This window comes from Sphaerodactylus townsendi, linkage group LG05, assembly GCF_021028975.2.
Source record: "Sphaerodactylus townsendi isolate TG3544 linkage group LG05, MPM_Stown_v2.3, whole genome shotgun sequence".
In the NCBI taxonomy this organism is placed as follows: domain Eukaryota; kingdom Metazoa; phylum Chordata; class Lepidosauria; order Squamata; family Sphaerodactylidae; genus Sphaerodactylus; species Sphaerodactylus townsendi.
Window position 1 is genome coordinate 14,576,791 of NC_059429.1, and position 22,667 is coordinate 14,599,457.

The following is a 22,667-nucleotide window of genomic DNA, read 5'->3' on the forward strand; positions in this document are numbered from 1 at the left end:
AAAGTCAGCAAGAGTCAGTGAACCCCACTGACAGTGGGAAAAAACGATAACCCTCCAGATATGCCTCTTTCCAGCCAGCCTCGAGGCGGGCCACTGTTATCCCTCCACTACTACCGTGTTTCCCCGAAAATCAGACAGTGTCTTATATTAATTTTTGCTCCCAAAGATGTGCTATGTCTTATTTTCAGGGGAGGTCTTATTTTTCCACTCCACAGCTGCATGCTCCGGTCGACGGGCATGCTTCCAAACAAAAACCTTGCTACGTCTTACTTTGGGGGGGACGCTTTATATTTAGCACTTCAGCAAAACCTCGACTACGTCTTCTTTTCAGAAGATGTCTTATTTTCGGGGAAACAGGGTAACCTCTTCCCAATAGGCAAGGAGAAATTCAACAGGTGCAGATTTTTTCCATTGCTCTATCCCGCGTGCTGGGGGAAAGCTTCCTTCCCCTGTTGAACTTCTGCCTTCTCTTAAAAAGAACAGGGCAGAAGGAAGACGCTGAGATCTCCCAAATGTGATTTTTAAAAGGCAAGCGCCGAGCCGAAGGTCTGCCTGGAAATCTGACCCAGTTATCTGGAAACCTTTCTCCTAAACCCAGTTTGCATGGGGGAGGGGGGGGCGTGACTCACCGAAACAGGGAGGCTTGCAAACCAACCCACCAAAGTTAACTGATTGCACAAATGTTCGTCAGCTTGCCAGCTCAGCTACACCCCTCTGAGTCATTTAGAGCAACCAAAGAAAAGAACCCACAGAAAACCTGACGGATGACATCTTTTGTACAGGGAGATGAAAAAAAAAAATTTGAAGCATTTCAGGGTGGAGGAGAGTGGCCAGTCTCCAGATGAAAGCTGGAGATCTCCTGGATTCCCCCTGATCCCAAGGGGGCAGAAAGCATTCCTCCTGGAGGACATGGCTACTTTGGAAGTTGGTCTGTATGGCAGGATACCCGGCCGAGGTCCCTCCCCTCCAGTCTCTACCCCTCAAATCTTTAGGCATGTCCTGACCCAAAGTTGGCAACCTTGCTAGCTGTGGGTTTGGGGATCCCTGAAGAGTTCAGGGTGGAGCCTTGGGAGGATAGGAGGAGATCAGCTGCAATTCTGAGTGGTCTCAAGTCTCCACCTGGAAGTTGGCAACCTTTTTGATAGCGGAGCCAGAAATGAATTCCCCTTCCCTCCCTTGCATGCCACCCCTCACTCACCCCCCTTCCCTTGCATGCCACCCCTCCCTCCCCTCCCCCTCCCTCTGCTAGGGTGGGTGGGCCATGCCCAGATGCCGGGTCCCCTCCCCTCCCTTGCATGCCACCCCTCACTCCCTCCCCTCCCTTGCATACCACCCCTCCCTCCTCCTCCCCTCCCCTGGGTTCAAATACCCACTCAGGCACAGTGACTCTGTTTCAGTGACTCTGTTTCAGTCTAGCCTACCAAATATGCTTTGCGTGAAAATAAGATGAGGGAGGGGAGCACTGTGTATGCTGCCCTGCTCTACTGAGAGAAAGGGTACATCAAAATATGGATATCGCCCATGAGTGATTTCTTAAAGACCCAAATTTATGTTTCATTTAAACAGATGAATTAAAACTTTGACTGTTTCTTGTGGGGAGATATAATATGAAGATTTTTAACCCTTACTCTTCCGCACAGCTTTTCCACTGCAAAAAATTATTCCATTTCTGATCTTTCTGCTTCATAAAGGTGAAACTATGTTTTCTTTCTTTACAAGTTAGATAGGAACAAGTTGTATTAGGTAGAATGTAGGAATTAAAGTTGTATTCTGTATTTGTATCTGTATGGAACCTCCTTTGCCCAAGGCAGGAATCCGCCCCTGCTCCACCTGGGCACGACCCTTTCATTTGCAAAAACCATGAATGGACGTTTGACAAAAGGGACCCCGGAAGAAGCGCCTCCATCTGCCTTAATCCCACCAGCAGGCAGATAAGAGTGCCGTCCTTGTTAGGTTTCGTTTCCTGGCCCCAAGCACCCAAAGGACTCTTTTGTGTTTTTCCCGCCTGTGCCTACGTCATCGTCATCGCCTCGCCCCGTTTCTGCCTTCAAGATTCAGGAAGGGACTGCCCTCTGGACTCTAATTGGTTCCTATGTATTTTGTGAATGAATGGTTGTAGGCTGTCCTGTATTCCCCCGACTCCCGGGCGGGAGAAAGTGTATAAAAGTTGTTGTAAAGCTGCTAGGCCAGTGGTGGCGAACCTTTTCGAGACCGAGTGCCCAAATTGCAACCCAAAACCCACTTATTTATCGCAAAGTGCCACCACCGCAATTCAACCTGAATACTGAGGTTTTAGTTTTGGAAAAACGGTTGGCTCCGAGGTGTGCGTTACTCGGGAGTAAGCTTAGTCATATTCGAAGCGTGCGTTATTCAGGAGTAAGCTTCGTGGTAGTTGGTGGCTTTGCTTTGGAGCAACCATGTAACTCTTCCAATGGGTGAATCATGACCCGAGGAGGGTTTACTCAGAAGCAAGCCCCATTGCCAGCAACCAAGCTTACTCCCAGGTAAAGGATCGCGCTTTAGTTCTTTGCATGAAAATCAGTGGGGTTTAACAGTGCTTAAAAGGTTACCTACACTGCTTCCCCAAAACTAGGTCTTAGGTTTAATGCTAATAGGTTTAATGCTAATAATAATAATAATAATAATAATTTAATGCTAATAATCGAGCCCAGCAGCCCAGGCCAGCCTAGATATGTGGGGGAGGGGGACTCTGCTTGTGTGTGCCCACAGAGAGGGCTCTGAGTGCCACCTCTGGCACCCGTGCCATAGGTTCGCCACCACTGTGCTAGGCAGTTGCATTTGCCGTGGTGTGGAGGTGCTGACACGTAGGTCAGCATCTCAATAAACTCATTTTTATTTTCACTATTCTCGCTGTGTTGGGTCCTGTTTCTGTTCCTCTGCGCTGCCGAGAGCTGGCAGATCTGGGGAAATAAAGTTACCCAGGCAGCGCGGTAACAGTTTGAGTCAGTATCAGACAGCGACGACATGGGTATGTTTGGAAAGACGTCAAAGCGCGTGATCTAGATGTTCTTTTTATGAATCCAACTGGGGTTTGTAGTCATTTGGTGGACCTCCTGCCCTCTGAGGGGGGATGCCATCGTCCAGGTGGGGCCCGGAGCTCTCCCAGAATTACAATTAATCTCCAGGCTAGAGCGCTCAGTCCCCCTGCTTTGGAGGTGGGGTCCCCAACCTTTTTGAGCCTGCAGGCATCTTGGGAATTCCGACACAGGGTGGTGGGCGCAACCACAAAATGGCCGCTGTGGGAGGTGGGCCACAAATGGTCACCGTGGGAGGCGGAACCAACCATGCACAAAGCAAATCCAAGGGCAGGGGACAAGAAGAGTAAGTTTTATGAAACGCGCTGACAGAGGAGTCAGAGGGAGAACGTATCTGACACTGTGGTGGGCAGCTGGTGCTGAAATGTTACTTTAATCTACACAGCCAATCAGATCTGCAGTGGGCAACTAGAAACCCTACTGGCCACGAGCCCACCTGGCCCCACCTACTTTCCAAAAACACTTAGTGGGGGCACCAGGAAAGCTGTTTGTGGGCTCCATGGTGCCCCATGCACCATTTTGGGGACCCCGCTCTATGGCATTATACCCTGTTGAGGTCCCTCCCTTCCCTAAACTTTGCTCTCGCCACACTCTATCCCAAAATCTAGAAGCCCTACTCAGAGTTGGCAGCCCTATGTTCTAAGGCCCCTTTCTACTCCTTTGCAGTGGCGTACCGCTAACGCGGACATGGGGTATCCTACGTCCCTGAGCACACGCCATTTTGTCACGTAGGGGTGCCAAGCGTTTCCCAAGTGACAAAACGGTGTGCACCAGAGCCACCCGCCACAGTGCCGCCCCCCGCCTCCCTGCAGGCTGGCGGGACTCCACGGCGGGCGGCAGCACACTGCTCCTTTGTGACTGGTGTTTGTGGGAAATAATAATGACAACCTCTCATGTAAACTGATACTCTGTTGCAGGTTGAAGTCTGAGGTAGAGAGATGCCGGCTTGCCGCTGAGTTTACTTTTCAAACTGGACTAGGCCCAGGCCAATGGAGAGCAACAGGAGCAATGTAAACCCAGGAGAGTGTTCTGAGGAGTGTAAACAAACCCCTTATCCACGTGGGAAAAAACTCATATGTGAAAGACAGGAGCAAACACACCAGTGGCCAAGATCGTTCTCGCAGTCTATTTGAGCCCAGTAGTGCCATAGAGACCGATAAGATTTTAAAGCACAGGTGTCAAACTCGTGGCCCTCCAGAGGTTATGGACTACAGTTCCCATCCCCCCCCCCCCCACCCCCCCCCCCCCCCCCCCCCCCCATCCCCCCACCCCCCCACCCACCCACCCCCCCCCCCCCTCCCCACCCACCCCCCCCCCCCCCCCCCCCCCCCACCCCCCCCCCCCCCCCCCCCCCCCCCCCCCCACCCCCCCCCCCCCCCACCCCCCCCCCCCCCCACCCCCCCCCCCCCCCACCCCCCCCCCCCCCCACCCCCCCCCCCCCCCACCCCCCCCCCCCCCCACCCCCCCCCCCCCCCACCCCCCCCCCCCCCCACCCCCCCCCCCCCCCACCCCCCCCCCCCCCCACCCCCCCCCCCCCCCACCCCCCCCCCCCCCCACCCCCCCCCCCCCCCACCCCCCCCCCCCCCCACCCCCCCCCCCCCCCACCCCCCCCCCCCCCCACCAGGACTACAGTTCCCATCATCCCCTGCCAGCATCATGATGGCAGGGGATGATGGGAACTGTAGTCCATAACATCTGGAGGGCCACGAGTTTGACACCTGTGATTTAAAACCAATGTCCTTGTGCTGTGGCATTGCGATGAGTCAGTGCCTCCATTTCTGCACATCTGGGTCCTGTAAACAGTAGAGACATTGGGCCAGTTAGAAAAGGTGATGGCCGCTGCTGCCCCGGGATCTATTCAGGCTGAAAAGGAATACAGAGATCTACTTGGAGAGGGCTGGCTCATGTGAATGTTGTCACAGAAAGTCTGCTCTGCCCCTCTGGGGATCTCTCTCCACCCCAGGTGATCAAGCGATGGCTCCGTTTCCAGAAAGCAAGGTGCCATGCTGAGGAAAATGTACACATACACGCATTTGTGCGAGAGGTACACACCCTCTCGTGATCTAATCCCTGTGGCCTTTGCAAAGGAATTCTCCCTTGCCGCTGATCTTCACCCCCCTCTTCCCTTTTGTTGGCTAGGAAATTTGGGGATTTCCAGAAGTGGAGCAAAACAGGAAGTGGATCCCAGCGTGGTTGGGACGATACTCTGATCTTTGGCCCAGTTCAGGCAAACGGCAGCATGGTCTGGCAAAGCCATTCTTGGACTGCAGCATTACAGGATCTGAACAGGCAAAATTTCCCTTCAGGGACCTCCAAGCGTCTCCTTTTCAACCCTGGACTTCTATTCCTTTCACTGGCTGACTTTGACGGTCCTTCTCTCCAGCATTCCCTGCTTTTCTGAGGGGGTGAAGAGCAATGCAGAAGTGACTGATAGATGCTGGAAATGCCCATTTAGGTAGCACGGGTGCCACAGACCACCCAGATCTAGCGTGAGAAGATGAGGGGGATGACCTGTCCCTAAGCCCTGCATTGACAGATCTTCCCTGTGTGTCTGGTGTCTCGAGGCCTCCCTTACCTGATCTGAATAGCCCTTCCTTCTCAACAGTCTCCTTTCAACAGCCAAGCAGTTAGTTGAAACCATCGGGATTTGGGATGGGAAATGGGGCCCTGGGTTAGCATGACTTGAGGTGTCGGAAGAGTAAGTCCCGGCGATGTCACAAGGTCTAGAATGGAAGAGAGCCACGGACGACGTGGCCAGAAAGGTGCCACCAAGATCACTAGGGCCTTTTCTGACGATATCTTCCAAAGGACTTTGGGTAAGAGCGCAGTTGGAGGAAAGGCATATAGAAGGCCTTTGGGCCAAGGAGTCATGAGAGCATCCACTCCCATTGCCTCTGGGTGATGGAACCATGACATGAAGTTCACTGTTTGATGGTTGGTCGCGGAGGCAAACAGGTCCACTAGGGAGTGGCCGAAACGTTGAACAATCATCTGGAATATGGAGGGGCCTCCCTGTGTGTCTGGTGTCTCAAGACCTTCCTTGTGTGTCTGGTGTCTCAAGGCCTCCCCAAAGGGACTGGTTCCACCCTCTGAGCCAGCAGGGCTCTCAAGCCAGGAGCTGGGGCTCAGTGGGAAAGCATCTGCTCGGTGCGTAGAAGGTCCCAGGTTCAAGCCCTGGCATCTCCAGGCAGTAAAATGTGGAAGACCTCAGCTTGAAACTCTGGAGAGCCGCTGGCAGTCGGAGTAGACCAGGGGTCTGCAACCTGTGGCTCTTTCGTCCTGGTACTGCGGCTCCATGTGGCTTGGGTCCTCTCAGCCTCCTTCAGAGTGTCGCCCTAAGGGTTTTGGGACCAGGGCGGGGGCCGGGTTCAGTGAGGAATATGGCTGTTGAGTCCACCCTCCATGGCAGACATGGAGGTCTGTTATGTTTTAAGAGTTCAAAATTTTTATTTATTTTTTTATTTATTTTTCGATTTATAAACCGCCCCATCCCCAAGGGGCTCTGGGCGGTGCACAACATCGATATATACACAATTAAATAGAGGTTCACAATAGTGACCACACAACAATCAATATAATAACTAAAATCCATTAAAATCTATTAAAACAGCGGTTAACATAACAATGACAGGCGTCCTATAACCCAGTTCATTAAAATCTCCCCCAAAAGAAGGAGAGGCTAGACTCCTCTCTAGGAGGGTAACATAGATGGAACCAGAATTAAGATGGTAAATAAGTGCCTAAAGCATAAGGGGGGGGGGGGGCGCCACTCAGCGACTGGACACTCCAACGGCCCCGCGGAACAACTCAGTCTTACAGGCCCTGCGGAACTCACCAAGGTTCCGCAGGGCCCGGACAGCTGGAGGAAGAGTGTTCCACCAGGCAGGGGCCAGGGCCGTAAAGGTCCTGGCCCGTGTGGAGGCCAGCCGCATCATCGAGCTGCCAGGAACCCCCAGCAATGTGTTCTTTACATAAATAAAATATAATTTTCTCTGTAGCACTTCATGGATTTCATAAGCAACACACTATAATGGTTTATACAAAAGGTAAAGGTAAAAAAAAAATAAACAATACATACGGTGTTATCTTCATTTTAAATGGCCTGGAGCTGAGGCTTTGACCAGGGATCGGAATGCGAGCTTGGTGGCCCAACGCCTCCCTTCTCCTGAGGGAACGTCAGGGAAACGAATGAGTCGTGGTGGGATCTGGGTTCAGTTACTAAAGGAACAGCGGAAGCTTGTAGAGAACCCAGTCACCAGAAGGGGGAAAGATGGGGCCGCCTCTGTCTTACCAGGTAAAGTCACAGTTGACCCTAGGGTCCCCCCTAATATCACCCCGACAAAAACCGCTGTGCGTCACCTTCCTCCCCTTATGTTTCTGCTGTCATCTGCATGCTTTGGCCTGGTGTGTTTGTGTGTTCTACGACACCATCCTAAGAGCACTCCCTTGGGAGTAAACCCATGGAATAAACCTGTTCAGGATTGCTCTCTTGGTGCTTGTGAGCTGCACAAGAGCAGTTATTTTGTCTGTTTCTGGCCCACTTACCTTCCTTAAGGAAGTTAGCGCTTCCTTAAGATAAGATATCACATCCTTTGAAAACCCTGCTGTATGCAGTCTTAGCAGCTACGGAGGTGGTTGTTTTTGCACAATCCCTTAGGCTTGATAAGGGCAAAAATACTGGGGTGGGGTGGGGGGAATCTTGGGGCAGAGTGGACCCAGGCAGGTGGGTGGATGAAGGGGCTTGCTGGATCAGTTCTGGTCGCCCCATCTCAAAAAGGAAATCGAAGAGATAGAAGAAGTGCAGAGAAGGGCAACGAGGATGATTGAGTGACTGGAGCACCTTCCTCATGAGGAGAGGCTGCAGCGTTTGGGACTCTTTAGCTTGGAGAGGAGACGTCTGAGGGGGGATATGATTGAAGTCTATACAATTATGCATGGGGTAGAAAATGTTGACAGAGAGAAATTTTTCTCTCTTTCTCACAATACTAGAACCAGGGGGCATACATTGAAAATGCTGGGGGGAAGAATTAGGACTAATAAAAGGAAACACTTCTTCACGCAACGTGTGATTGGTGTTTGGAATATGCTGCCACAGGAGGTGGTGATGGCCACTAACCTGGATAGCTTTAAAAGGGGCTTGGACAGATTTATGGAGGAGAAGTCGATTTATGGCTACCAATCTTGATCCTCCTTGATCTGAGATTGCAAATGCCTTAACAGTCCAGGTGCTCGGGAGCAACAGCCACAGAAGGCCATTGCTTTCACCTCCTGCATGTGAGCTCCCAAAGGCACCTTGTGGGCCACTGCGAGTAGCAGAGTGCTGGACTAGATGGACTCTGGTCTGATCCAGCTGGCTTGTTCTTATCTTCTTATGGATCAGACCAGTGGTCCATCTAGTGCAGCATCCTGTCATTCACAGAAGCCGGCCAGTTCCTCTGGAGGGCCAATAGAGACTAAGACCTTCACAAGAACATCAGAAGAGCCCTGCTGGATCAGACCAGTGGTCCATCTAGTCCTGCATCCTGCCTCTCGCAGCAGCCAGTCAGTTCCTCTGGAGGGCCAGCAACATGGAACAGAGGCTGAGGCCTTCCCTTGATTTTGCCATTTAGCACTGGTATTTTGATTTTATTTAGTCGCCATGGAAATTAGTCACCATGGCTAGCAGCCACTGATAGACCTCTCATCCATAAATCTATCTAATCCCCCTTTAAAGCTGCCTAGGCCTGTAGCCATTATTACACCCCAGGTAGTGAATTCCTCAGTCTAAGCATTTGTTGTGGCATCCTGACCTCACGATCTCTACCTGCAAGAGATTTCCCAAGTCACGCTTTAAGACCAACTCTTAAATGCCTCCTGCATCTGTTAATCCTAAAAACACCAGTTCAAAGCGTCCAACGGTATGAAGAAATTGCCTTTATCAGTTGAACTGATTCCTGTGAACTGAAGGGTGGTAACTTAGCAAATTTCTTGTTTAAATTACGACAGCTGAGAATGGTAATCAGTGGCCCTTTCTGAGCGTTAGGAAAAACAATTTAAGAATGGCTGGGAAAGGGAAGACAAGAGGTAAGAGAGGGTGTATTTATAGAAGAAGAAGAAGAGGAGGAGGAGGAGGAGTTTGGATTTATATCCCCCTTTCTCTCCTGTAGGAGACTCAAAGGGGCTTCCAATCTCCTTGCCCTTCCACCCTCACAACAAACACCCTGTGAGGTAGGTGGGGCTGAGAGAGCTCCGAAGAACTGTGATTAGCCCAAGGTCACCCAGCTGGCGTGTGTGGGAGTGCACAGGCTAATCTGAATTCCCCAGATAAGCCTCCACAGCTCAGGCGGCAGAGCTGGGAATCAAACCCGGTTCCTCCAGATTAGATACACGAGCTCTTAACCTCCTACGCCACTGTTGCTCCTTTGGTTGGTGGCTTCTTAAAGGATTCTGTCATAATTTTCCTTTGGCATATTCTTTTTAATTGTCTTCTTTTTGCTGGATGAGGAGGTTTGAAATATCCCCCTGAATAAACTTTGGACCACTTTAAGGATGTGGTGCTCGGAGTTGGCGCTTGTGTGTGCGACGTTTGAGAAAGCAGACCCAAGAGGGAAGCGGTGAGTGAAATGTCTTTGTCGGGCCAAGCCTCCCAAAGATGGAGAGGGAGAGGGGAGAGCCGCGAGTGAGAGCAGCCAGTTCATAAGGGCACCCAAAGAAATTCATCAGAAATTAGTTGGATTCAAAGGAAATGATCCAAGGGCAGAATTAGCAATCCTGATGACAGCAGGATTCCAGGAATCAAGGATGTGAGCCATTTAGCCTACTCAGCTGGAAAAGAAGGGGGGGGGGGGGAAAGGAAAAGGACATGAGGTTTAGGTAGTCCTAAAATCCAGTGGAGGTGGAAGAGATTCAAGTAGCTATAGTCCAGTGATGGCGAACCTTTTCGAGACCGAGTGCCCAAACTGCAACCCAAAAGCCACTTATGTATCGCAAAGTGCCAATATGACTATTTAACCTGAATACTGAGGTTTTAGTATAGAAAAAAAGGTTGGCTCTGAGGTGTGCATTACTCAGGAGTAAGCTTGGTGGTAGTCGGTGGCTTTGCTTTGAAGTAACTGTGCAACACATCGAACGGGTGAATCACAACCCTAGGAGGGTTTACTCAGAAGCAAGTCCCATTACCAGCAACCGAGCTTACTCCCAGGTAAAGGATCACGCTTTAGTTCTTCCCATGAAAATCAGTAGGGTTTAACAGTGCTTAACAGGGTTACCTACATTGCTTCCCCAAAACTAGGTCTTAGGTTTAATGCTAATAATCTCCCTGAAATAATGACACTATTATCACTTGACGAACTCTGTGCACACGTGTCCACAGACAGGGCTCTGAGTGCCACCTCTGGCACCCGTGCCATAGGTTCGCCACCACTGCTATAATCTGTCTCAGAAAAAGATGTTATACTATGTTCCACAGAAAGATGATAGCTGTATATTTCTTCACCCTGGAACAAAGCATGCTGGACCTTCTTTGTTGTGGAATGCTCTGCCTGGGTCCTAGCGCCTACCTAGCCCTTCCCCCCACCCCCAGTTTGACAGTAAAACTACATTTTGGCATAGATGCTCTTGTATCAAAGTACCATGCTCAATGATGCACAAAATAATGGTTTTGACAAAGGCAGTGTGTAAAAATAAATGACAATTCTCATATTTGTTCAGGGGACTATATTCTGATGCGGAAGCATACTATTGTCTTGACCACTGCACCTCAACTGATCATACTAACATCTTTTTCTGACACAGTATAGACAGGGCTTTAAAAAGTGCAACCAGACACAAAATGTACACTGGCTTCAGCTTCAGGGCTGTCAAATGCCCAGTTTTTGGAAACTGTGCGCTACTTTACATTGGCTTCCAAATATCTTGGAACATTAAGAAGAAGAAGAGTAGAAGAGTTTAGATTTATATCCCCCCTTTCTCTCCTGCAGGAGACTCAAAGGGGCTTCCAATCTCCTTGCCCTTCCCCCCTCATAACAAACACCCTGTGGGGTGGGTGGGGCTGAGAGAGCTCCGAGAAGCTGTGACTATCCCAAGGTCACCCAGCTGGCGTGTGTGGGAGTGTACAGGCTAATCTGAATTCCCCAGATAAGCCTCCACAGCTCAGGCGGCAGAGCGGGGAATCAAACCTGGTTCCTCCAGATTAGATACACGAGCTCTTAACCTCCTACGCCACTGCTGCTCCTAACCCTTTCAACCTAAAAAAAAGCCCACTCTGAGCTGATTTTATTTCTGTTGGGGAACCTCTGCAGGCTGGTAAATCCTCACCCCATGGATAAAAGCAACCCAAGCATGGCTTTTTCCAGAGAGCAAATGGCAGGGGAGGAAAGAGTTAAAAGTTTGCCTCACTCCTTCCTCCTTTATGAAGCAATCCTGGTGGCTGTATTTGCAGAAGAATTAAAGGAACCCTCAGCCTTTATTCTCTGACCTGCCAGAAATACCTCTGGAGCTTCTTCCCACATTTTGAAAATACACAGAAGTGAGCACAAGTTGTCTTGTGTGTTCTCCACTTGGCCAGAGGGCCGGGACTTTTTATTGGAAGGTGGGGGCAGAGACGGCAGACAGTCTTTTATAGATCCAGGGGGCTTGTGGACAGAGGGCCTGCAATGTTTACTGTAGATGGCGAACCTATGGCACGGGTGCCAGAGGTGGCACTCAGAGCCCTCTCTGTGGGCACGCACAAAAAGAGTTCATCATATGGAGGGGAAATACCCCCCCACACATCTAGGCTGGCCTGGGCCGCTGGGCTCGATTATTACCATTAAACCTAAGACCCAGTTTTGGGGAAGCGGTGTAGGTAACCCTGATACGTGCTGTTAAACCCCACAGTCCGTCCGTCCCCCCCCCCCCCCGCACATCTAGGCTGGCCTGGGCTGCTGGGCTCGATTATTAGCATTAAACTTAAGACCTAGTTTTGGGGAAGCAGTATAGGTAACCCTGTTAAGCGCTGTTAAACCCCACTGATTTTCATGCGAAGAACTAAAGTGCGATCCTTTACCTGGGAGTAAGCTCGGTTGCTGGCAATGGGGCTTGCTTCTGAGTAAACCCTCCTAGGGTCGTGATTCACCCGTTTAAAGAGTTGCATGATTGCTTTATAGAAAAGCGATCAACTACCACCAAAGTGATACTCGCGAGTAATGCTTGCTCCGCCCCTCCCGAGCCAACCATTTTTTCTTAACTAAAACCTCAGTATTCAGGTTAAATTGCTGTATTGGCACTTTGCGATAAATAAGTGGGTTTTGGGTTGCAGTTTGGGCACTCGGTCTCGAAAAGGTTCGCCATCACTGCTGTAGATGCCCACTGAACAGAGGGAGGGGCCGGCAAGCTCCCAGGCAGACCTACAAGTGTGAAATCCATTCTTTTAAAAGCAAACAGCCTTTCTGGGGTTGCTGTTTGCCAGCCTGCTATCAAAAGCGCTAGGCAAGCACTATTCAAAGGAGGCATCTCTCCAGAGGTAGGTGGACTTAGCAGCATCATATAGATATATTTTTAGACCAAATGGTGTTTAAAGCTAGTGTTACATGATAGTTAGCTGGAACAGGATCAGAGAGAGCCAAATTCCCTAGACACATGAAGTTAACTGAGTGATCTTGGGCCGGACCCCCTCTCTCAGCCTAGCCTACTGCACAAAGTTGTTGTGAGAATAAAACGCAGAGAGAAGAATCACATAGGCATTTCCTGTGCTGCTTGCGGAGTCCTAGGTGGATTCTACACAGCAAATGTATAATGGATTGCAGTTGTTATAAAGAAACTGGAGCCCATTGGAAACAATCCGGGTTGCTTTCACACCTTCGCGCAGAGATGCTTCTCTTTTTTAAAAAAATTCTGCAACACGTTTATAGTTGTGCAGGCATACAGCAATGAACCCCCGCAACCAGTGCGGGATCCAAAATTTTAAATAACAGGTTCCCTTGCCAGTCCCCCCTCAGCAAAGGTGGCAGAGGCGTACCTAGGCAAACCTGAGCCCTGGGCAAAACCTGAGTTGGATGCCCCCCTCCCATGGGCAGCCACCCCACCACGACCCCCCCAAATTTTTTTCCCCCAGGTCATTTCTAAATCATCATCACATTATAGAAAATGCCCCAACTCACAAATCTGAACACAGCAATGGTGAAACACACCGGTTCTTTGATAGAGACTGGTGAGATAAAAGGTACGAAAGGCTGAGAATCAATGAATTGCAGTACCTGAAAGGGATTAACCCAGTTCAGGGAGTTACATTATTAGTCGCAATTGCTATATGGAACCTTCACGTTCAAAGGCAGGATGCCTCTCGGGGAGGCGAGGGCGTGGAGATGGAAAAGCGGACCCAATTAGTAACCCCCTCTCGGCACACACAAATAATTAGTAACCCACTCTCGGGAACTGGTGAGAACCTGCTGGATCCCACCTCTGCCCGCAACCAAGCTGATTGTCCCACAATACGATTGGCTGCACCTGCACAGCTGCGCCTGTGGAATACACAAAAATAAATACAAAGAAAAAAGGACCTCCCTGCAATGACAGGGCAATAATGAATGTACTGCTTTGGCAGGCAGATTCTCCTTGATTGCGAACAGTGCAGTGTCAGGGAGGGAAATGCAGTGGAACGTCGGTTTTCATTGCCTTCGGTTTTCATCTGTTTCGGTTTTCATCTATTTTTTCAATGAAAAATTTGTCTCGGTTTTTATCGATTTGCAGTAAGGTTTGTGGAGAAAAATCACCCAGACAAAGCTGTTACAGGCCGTGTCTGCAACTTGTTTAATGACAATGTCTTGCCCCATTTCAGACAAATCTTAAAGAGGTGTCAGAAACAGACCTCTTTGGACAGCTTTCCGGTGCAACATTGGTCCACTGGCTCTGAAGCTGGTCCTGGTGTTATTGTTTGTTACTGTTTTCAGCATTAAACACTATGTTTATTCACCAAAAAATGTGTTTTTGGTATGTTTTTTGGAGTACTTACACGTCACCCACTAGGCAGCCAATTTAGGTTTGGTATTTCTTATATATTAAGGAACAATGCTCATCACATACAATTGTAATCATATATCTATCTCATATCAACAGAATTTCATCATTCACTGTTGTATCATCACATGAATTATTTTTCTCTTTTTCTATTCAATAATCTAAACAGTCCCTTCAAAGGTGTTTCCACATTCATTCAAATTCCAGATTCTTGCAGTTGATCACAAAAGTTCATTCCTAAATATTGCGGTCTTCAATTCATTGCTGGCATACAAAAGTTCATTCCTAAATATTGCGGTCTTCAATTCATTGCATGTTTTTTTTTTAGTGCCTAGAACGGATTAATTGGATTGACTTTGATTCCTATGGAAAAGTTTGCCTCGGTTTTCATCGGTTTCGGTTTTCATCGATTCTTTTCGGACGGATTACCAACGAAAACCGAGGTTCCACTGTAAAGCACCTCCTCCCTGGCCATTCGCACCGGAGAATTGCTGAAAGTGATTTCTGAAAATCCGGGTTGAGGGAAATAAAATGGGGCAAACTCATTTTGGGGAGGGGACCTGTGCGAAGCCCCCCCCCAAAAAAAGTTTGTATTGCGCTGTACACCCATTATATTTGCCCTGTGTGGAATCCACCATATAGAACTCTTCAGTGGTGGGATCCAAAAATTTTAGTAACAGGTTCCCATGGTGGTGGGATACAAACTGTGGCGTAGCGCCAATGGGGCTGGGCGGGGCGCGACGGGGGTATGGCCGGGTATTCTGGGGACGGGGCATTCCTGGGCGGGGCTGTGGCAAGGATGCAGCCGCTGCGCCGGTCCTTGGGCGGGAAACAAATGTACGCAGGCACAGGCTGCCACGCACACCGGTGCACCTCCTGCTAGACTGCTTCAAGTTCTGCGCGCTACTGCTGAGAGGAGGGGCGTCACTAAGGCAAAAATCACGTGGCAAAATCACCCATTAGTAACCCCCTCTCGGCACACACAAATAATTAGTAACCTACTCTCGGGAACCTGTGAGAACCTGCTGGATCCCACCTCTGGAACTCTTATTTAACCACCGATGTTGGAAGAATGAAGGAGAGAAACTGACACTGATTTGTCAGACTAATGCTTCCCCAGCAGTGCCTACTTCCTTTTGGGTCAAAGGGATTAGTTCCTGGGAGGGAAGGCCTCTGACTAAATACCATACATCCATTATTATCATCTCACGTTCAGTCTTTTGCGAAAGGTGGACCAGAAATGCTGTAAAACCAGGCAACTCACTGAATCTTGGTTGATAGCAAAATGAAATCGCACAAATCAAGCAAAAGGGAGCAGCTGCCACAAAAACTGAAACCAAACCACACAGAACTGCAGACAAGAACACCGTACATAAATGAAAAAATTATTGAAGCGTAATGTAAAAAGGACCCGGTTTGGATAGCCAACCCTCGCCTGATTTTGTCAGATCTCAGAAGCTAACCACAGTCAACCAAGACTAGTATTTGGGTGGGAGACCTCCAAGGAAGTCCAGGGTTGCTACGAAGAGGCAGGCAATGGCAAACTATCTCTGAATGCCTCTTGCCTGGAAAACCCCAGCAGGGGTTGCCGTAAGTCAGATGTGACTTCATAGCAAAAAAAAAGTTGTGACTTGTCCAGAGCTGGAGGCAGCAAAACAGTTAAGAGAGCCACAGGCATTCCTGGAGATTGGGGGTGCAGGGCAGATAAGGGCTGGAACCAACATTCATCCTAGCAGCAGTGCTAGGGAGCAGCAGTGGTGTAGTGGTTAAGAGCAGGTGTACTCTAATCTGGAGGAACGGGTTTGATTCCCCGCTCTGCCACCTGAGCTGTGGAGGCTTATCTGGGGAATTCAGATTAGCCTGTACACTCCAACACACGCCAGCTGGGTGACCTTGGGCTAGTCACAGTTCTTCGGAGCTCTCTCAGCCCCACCTACCTCACAGGGTGTTTGTTGTGAGGGGGGAAGGGAAAGGAGTTTGTAAGCCTCTTTGAGTCTCCTATAGGAGAGAAAGGGGGATATAAATCCAACTCTTCTACTTCTTCTGTGTGTGTCTACCATGTATTTCAAAAGCAACAACAGTAGAAAATAGTACACGTGTTTAAGTAAATGCAGAGTCCTTGTTAATTTGCAAAGCATAAATAAAAGACCAAGCATGTTTCAACAATTGTCTTCCTTAGTGACTTGCAAAACCTTGCATTTTCTAAGGTGCTGTGTGTGTGTGCGTGCGGGCTGTCCGGTCACAGGTGACTTATGGTGACCACATAGGACCGTGGTGGCGAACCTTTGGCACTCCAGATGTTATGGACTACAATTCCCATCAGCCCCTGCCAGCATGATCATGCTGGCAGGGGCTGATGGGAATTGTAGTCCATAACATCTGGAGTGCCAAAGGTTCGCCACTACTGACATAGGATTTCCGAGGCAAGAGACGTTCGGGGGTGGTTTGTCATTGCCTGCCTCCATATGGCTGAGAGTGTTCAGAGAGAACTGTGATTGGCCCAGGGTCACCCTGGAGGCTTCATGTGGAGGAGTGGGGAATTGATTCTGCTTCTCCAGTTGAAAGCTCTTAACCACACTGGCTCTCCATGGTGTCGGTAACAAAAATCTTCTCTGTCCAAGCACAGAGGGCTCCCTGCAATGCACCATTTAGCATTCAGTGTAATTGAACCTCACCTGTTATCGATGCTGCTGGGTTTCCAATTTCTTCTTTCAGCCACCGTCAGACAATGCTTCTGTTTTATTCATGGGTCAAATCCACCTTTGCCCTGGAAAGTCTGTTAGATGCTGACATTTCCAAAACCATGCTGACAAGATGTGTGTCTGAGGAAGATACAGCGCACAAGCCAAATATGGAACTTCTGTACCAGTGCTGGTTTACACTGCAGTGCTGAATCAATCCATTAAACCAGAGGTGGTATCCAGCAGGTTCTCACAGGTTCTCGAGAGTAGGTTACTAATTACTTGTGTGTGCCGAGAGGGGGTTACTAATTGGTGATTTTGCCATGTGATTTTTGCCTTAGTTATGCCCCTTTTCTCAGCAGTAGCGCGCAGAACTTGAAGCAGTCTAGCAGGAGGTGCGTGGCAGCCTGCGCCTGCGTGCATTCGTTTCCTGCCCAAGGACCGGCGCAGCGGATGCGTCCTTGCCACAGCCCCGCCCAGCAATGCCCGCCCCCGCCCCGTCATGCCCTGCCCAGCCCCATTGGCACTATGCCACTGTTTGAATCCCACGACCATGGGAACCTGTTACTAAAATTTTTGGATCCCACCACTGCATTAAACTGACAAGAGTAAATACATGTTTAGATAAAATGCTCAGGATAATTAAGCAGCACATTCAAAAGTTTTTTTTAAAAAGCAAAAGCTCTTACAAAAACTGCAACGTGTGGGTACCAGCGGTGGGATTCAGCAGGTTTGCACCACTTCGGCAGAACCGGTTGTTAAAATGGTGCTTATAAAACAACCTGTTGTTAAATTATTTGAATCCCACCACCGGAACCAGTTGTTAAATTATTTGAATCCCACCTCTGGTTGGTACCAGATTGGAAGAGGCGTGGCTGTACTATTTCTACGTGGGACAGGATGTGTCTTCTAATATGGTCTTGAGATTATTCAGGCAGGCAGCAAGTATGTTTTCAACACCTCATCAGAGAGGTGAGTTGCTAGGACACCGAGCTGGAGATCAGAAATTTTCTGTTTGAGCTTGGTATCTCCTTTGATCTTGCTTGGGGTGGCTTTTTGAAATGCTTTGGGTATCTCATAGACCAGGATACACTTGCATCCTTCATCTGGCTTCTTCTTGGTATAGCAATTTAGGCTACGATACAAACGTGAGTCTTCAGGGTGCCACAAGACCCCTGTTTATTTGTTTTAACCATAGACTAATACAGACGGGGATTATTTTCATTGCTCAGGTTTCTGCCTCTCCTCACACCCCAAGCCTCCAGCACAAACAGGGAAATACTATCGGCCTTCAAAAATCACGCATACGTCACAGTACAAATTATTATATGAGAGTACAGGGTATATCAGAGGCAAATATATGCAAACTAACTTGTAATTAGTCCACTAACATTTCTTCAATGGTGGCAGTCTCTATCGACATGCATCATTTTGATAACGACACCTATTATTTAGTCTTGCCCTGTCACAGATCTTCCAAACTCCTGTGTGCAGAACCCCTGTTTGGAAGATCTGGGAAAGGGCAAGACTTCGCAACCTCACTTCCGCCCTTCCTTGATGACGTCAGAGAGTGAGGCAGAAAAAACAGAACAGACATGAATCACGCATGTCACCAATACCTCTGGTTTAGATGTGCATGCCGCCATATGCGGGTCAGAACGCAGGGCAATAAAGGGGCGGGGCCCGTCCCTTAAATCGATGCAGCGCCTTTTTAATAATGATTTACCACGGTCGGCTGCGGGATGCAAATCCTCATCACGGGCCTTCAGGTGAACCAGTTGCCCCTCAAAAGCCTTTCAATCCGATACCGGAAGTTCGGGTTGCGCTAACTCCTCTAAACCTTATTTCTATGGATGCCCGGCGGCTTTCCGACGCGAAGCCGGAATTGCCGGGCGAGCGGCCCCACCCCTCTAGGCCGGGCCCGGCCGGAAGTCCAAGATGGCGGCGCAGAACCCGGAAGTGGACGAGAGCCGGAGCAGCCCGCAGCGCCGGGAGCCTTGAGGCGGACGAGCCGGCGGGGCTGGAACTTTTCCCCGCGGGGCTTCCTCCTCACCGCCGGGGGAGGCGAGTGAAGGCCAGGTGAGGGTCCAGCCCGCGTTCCCGCCGCACCCCCCCACCAGGCCCCCCCGTGGGAAAGGAAGAGGGGAGGGGAATGCTCCCCCGCTTGAGCGGGGGGGGGGGTCTCAGCCCCGATGGGTGCTAAAGGGGGAGGACTTGGGGGGGAGGCAAATAAGAGGGAGCCATAAGCGAGGGGCAGGGAAGAGAAGCCCCTCCGAGAAACTTTCCAGCCCGTCGTGGGACTTCTCTGCTCTGCCCCTCCCTTGTGGTCCTCTGTGCTGTGAAATGGGAGCTGGTTTTATGTTCATGTTTCTGAAGGTGGGGTGGGTGGGGAAGAGGCTGGTAGGGGAGAGTGGGTAGTATGACCCCCCCCCTTCAATTTCTTGCCTTCCAACTTAATAACTTCCTGTTTTTGGACGGACAGGATGTTTTTTTGGGGGGGGGGGTCTCTGGCTTCTGCTTCCGTATCCCCCTCTTGGAAGAGTCATAGAGAGCAGTAACAGCCCCCCCCCCCCCACATCCGCGCTCTGTTCAGCTTCTCACGGGGTTGGTGTAAAAAAGTATTGGGTGGAAGGATATGGGGGTTCTACTGCGCGGGAGATCCGGGTTCAGACGTCCCCCTCCCCGCCCGACCCTGAAGCTTGCTGGGTGATGTCGGGTCACTCACTTTCCCAGCCAAGCCTACCTTGCGGGGCTGTTGTGAGGATAACATAAAATAGAGCTGCTGTTGCCCTCCTTGGAGGGGAGAACAATATTAAAAATGCTGTACAGGCAGATTCTGGATTTAAGGGGTGAACAGTCGGGGTAATCATTGATACCTTTCCCCCCCAACCCCATTACAAAGCAGAGTCAGTGGGGTGTGGTGTGGTGCTTGGAGGGTAGGACTGGAGTGTGGAGATCTCCATGCTCCACTTCTCCCTTCTTATTTGTGTTCTGCGCCTATCTTGAAAATAGCAGTGGGGTGGTTTCCCTTTCATTCTCCTTTTTCCTCAGTGAGTCTTCCTAGTGGAATGAACACTCTGGAATCTGGAGTGGGGTAATGATCCAGTGACGTTACCCTTCTCCCTTTCCCTTCCAGCTCTTGCCCTGATGATATTCCTTTTATTGACCTCTTCTTACTTTGACTGTCTTCTGGAGGAGAAAGAGTTTAAATATTGGGGGCCCCAAACTAAAATGGGGGGAGCTTTTCCCTCCATTGGTTCCTCCCCAGGAATTCCTTTCCTTGTTGAGGATGCAGTTTATCAGTCAAGGGAACTGCCAGATTTCTGTCTTATCTCCCTGGATTCTTGAATCTGGGACAGATTTGGGGGGTCATCAGCTTCCCTTGCAGCACCACGAGGTCCAAGTCCCAGAGGAAGTTGGGTCATTCTGGGTCGAGCTTGCCGTTCTAGGAGTCCAGCAGGGGGAACCTGATAGAGCAAAGCATGTGCTTTGTATATCTCCTGCCTGACCTATCAGTCCTAGAAAATGCAGTTTAGTACTAAGAGTAGGCTGAGGCTGGGCGCGCTGTAATCTCGACGAGGAAACATTTTGGGAGGGAGCTGAGAAAGACATGGCGTTTTGTGGAACTGGGATCAGGGGGTGGGGTTGGGAGGGTGAGTTCCCCGGGGGGCTCTGCAGTGTTTGCTTAGGCATGAGTCGGTTGTCCTCAACACCTTGGCAGTGGGGACTTGCCAGTTTTGGAGGAGCTCTCTTCGGTGCATTGGGTGAAAGAGGAAGCTGTCGGATCCTCACCTTAGGTGTGGCTGTATTGGCTGACCTTGCATTTTGAAGGTGCCGACTGCCTGCGTGCTTAGGGTATCATGTTACTTTCTTGCTTATCTGTTCAGATAAATCTTTGAGAATTAGGGGGCTGAAGCCTTTTGTCTAGTACAGAGTCAGAGCTCATGGTCGGACGAAGGGCCAACGCCTTCTGAATCAGTATTTTGTGCACGATGGGAGTAGTTTGACCTCCTCCCCCCCATTTTCTTTCTACTGTGCAGTCAGCGTGTTCCCCTTTTCTCCCCCTGGACTGGGATCCATTTGTTCTTTGCTTCCTCCTGGCAGGCCATCTTTCATGCTTGCTCTTTGGACTCATAGTCATCAGAACTCTAGGGAATACCCGAAAGGTGCAGCTATTCTGAGTCACTTCCTGGAGTGCGGTCCAAAGAAAGAAATTTACCTACCGTTACTTCCGTAAACCAAGAACGCAACGCCTTGGACTCCAGGGACTCTTGGTTGAGCCACCGACGTAAATATACCCGATTAGCTGATGTCAGCTCTGGGGTGTGGTGGGCCAGGTATTTGAGCTGTGAGTAACATGTCATTGGCAGAGAGCACTCCTCGTAACACTCCCTGGCACACATCCTCAAAGGGTATTTCTCATTGAAGAGGACCTGCTGAGGCTGCCCCATATTCACCACCTTGCTAGATAATCTGTGCCTGGGGGGTCGTCCGCACTGCTTTGCTGGATTACGCCGTAGCAATCAGTTTCCAACCAGTGCTCTGGAAAGCCGGCAAAACCTGGCTGGAAAGCAGCTGTGTTCTCTTCCTGGTTGGCTTCATGCACGTGCCCATTGGAGATATACTTCCTGAAGGCTCCATTTACCTGTTGTGGCAAAACACCAGCGATAGGCCTGTCATCCTGATAGTCTCGACAGGTTGCGTTAGGTAGCTTGTTTGTTGAAGTCCTTCCTTTTTCCTGCGATTTTGTGTTTCTGGGGATGTGTGCAGCTACCCTGATGCCTTGACCCTGGAACGGTTCTTAAAAATTACAGTTCTTCTGCGCATGTGCAGAGTGCTTTTGCTTTGGTACTCCACATGCTAGTGACGAAGCAGGAAAGGGGCATTGACTGGAACCATTGTGCTTCATTTTAGAAGTCAAGGAATCCCTTCTGCTGTTCCTACAGCCAGGGAGCACAAGTAAAACCGGTGAGTCTTGCTTAGCTGTGGGGCTGTGCGTGAAATCCTAGATACTTGGCACTGATTTTTTTGCCTGGGGATGTCTTCTCTGCAAGGGATTTTAGCATGTTGCATAGGTTAGGAATTTGAACGGCGGGGGAAAACTGCTGATAAATCCCATCAAAAATTCACCAAGCAGCTATTATCTTTGCAGAAGGAAAAAAAACCCATGAACATAGACTCTGGCAGCAGCCCCTGAAGTATTTTGGAGAAGTTCTGTCCTGCTGTTTAGAAAGGGGAGGAAATTGATTGGCAGTGGACTCCAGCTGTACCAGAAGGAGCTAATTCTTTACACTCCACACAGCTGGCTTGCGAAATCCAGTGCCGCAGGATATTTGGATTTTCCCGCTCTGCGAAACCTCGAGCAGTGACGATGTCAGCTGTCAGAGATAAATGCGGCTGCGTTCATAAAGATTTCTTTGGAGGAGAGGGATTTTCTCAGTGGCAGGAAGGGGGACTGTCTGGAACAGTGAGCTCTGGCAATCCTGTCCCCATGTGGAATCTAGAATCTGTCCTTTTCCTGAGTCAGCTTGATGCTGCGGCGTTTTGGAGTTGCAACGGGGCAAGGGACAATATGGCCCCATCCCTGCAGTTGCAACAGAGCTCTTCGGAGGTAGGGCGGTCTATTAAATAGAATTAACAACAACAATAACAACAATAACAACAACAACAACAACAACAACAACAACAACAACAATAATAATAATAATAATAATAATAATAATAATAATAATAATAATAATAATATTCCCTTGAGGGGCACCGTGGCCCACCAGGGTTGGTAAACCTGGTAACTTTGTAGGGCCTTCTGTTGCTGAGCAGTAGCCAGCCATCTGCTGATGTACCGGGCCTAAGTCTGCAAGCCAAGCAGGCGAGTTTGTTTGTTTGATTGATTTTTGAGTCGCCCTCCCCCGAAGGCCTCAGGGCGATGAACAACAAGGAATAATATACAAACTTA

General features: G+C 49.7%; 1 protein-coding gene and 1 long non-coding RNA gene across 2 annotated transcripts in view; one reads left to right on the plus strand and one right to left on the minus strand.

The window, feature by feature from the left end:
* Window positions 1–9,516: 9,516 nt before the first annotated feature.
* LOC125433988 lies at window positions 9,517–18,213 on the minus strand. Its single transcript, XR_007244689.1, has 3 exons — window positions 18,084–18,213; window positions 16,706–16,852; window positions 9,517–9,860 (listed from the first exon to the last, which is right to left on the minus strand). It is a non-coding gene; the product is annotated as an uncharacterized LOC125433988 (long non-coding RNA).
* Window positions 18,214–18,648: 435 nt separating this feature from the next.
* The window catches only part of SBNO2 (strawberry notch homolog 2), a 126,890-nt gene continuing 122,871 nt past the window's right edge, over window positions 18,649–22,667 (plus strand). Inside the window, 1 exon segment of the mRNA XM_048497659.1 lies at window positions 18,649–18,790. The gene's annotated coding sequence lies outside the window, so the exon portion shown is untranslated.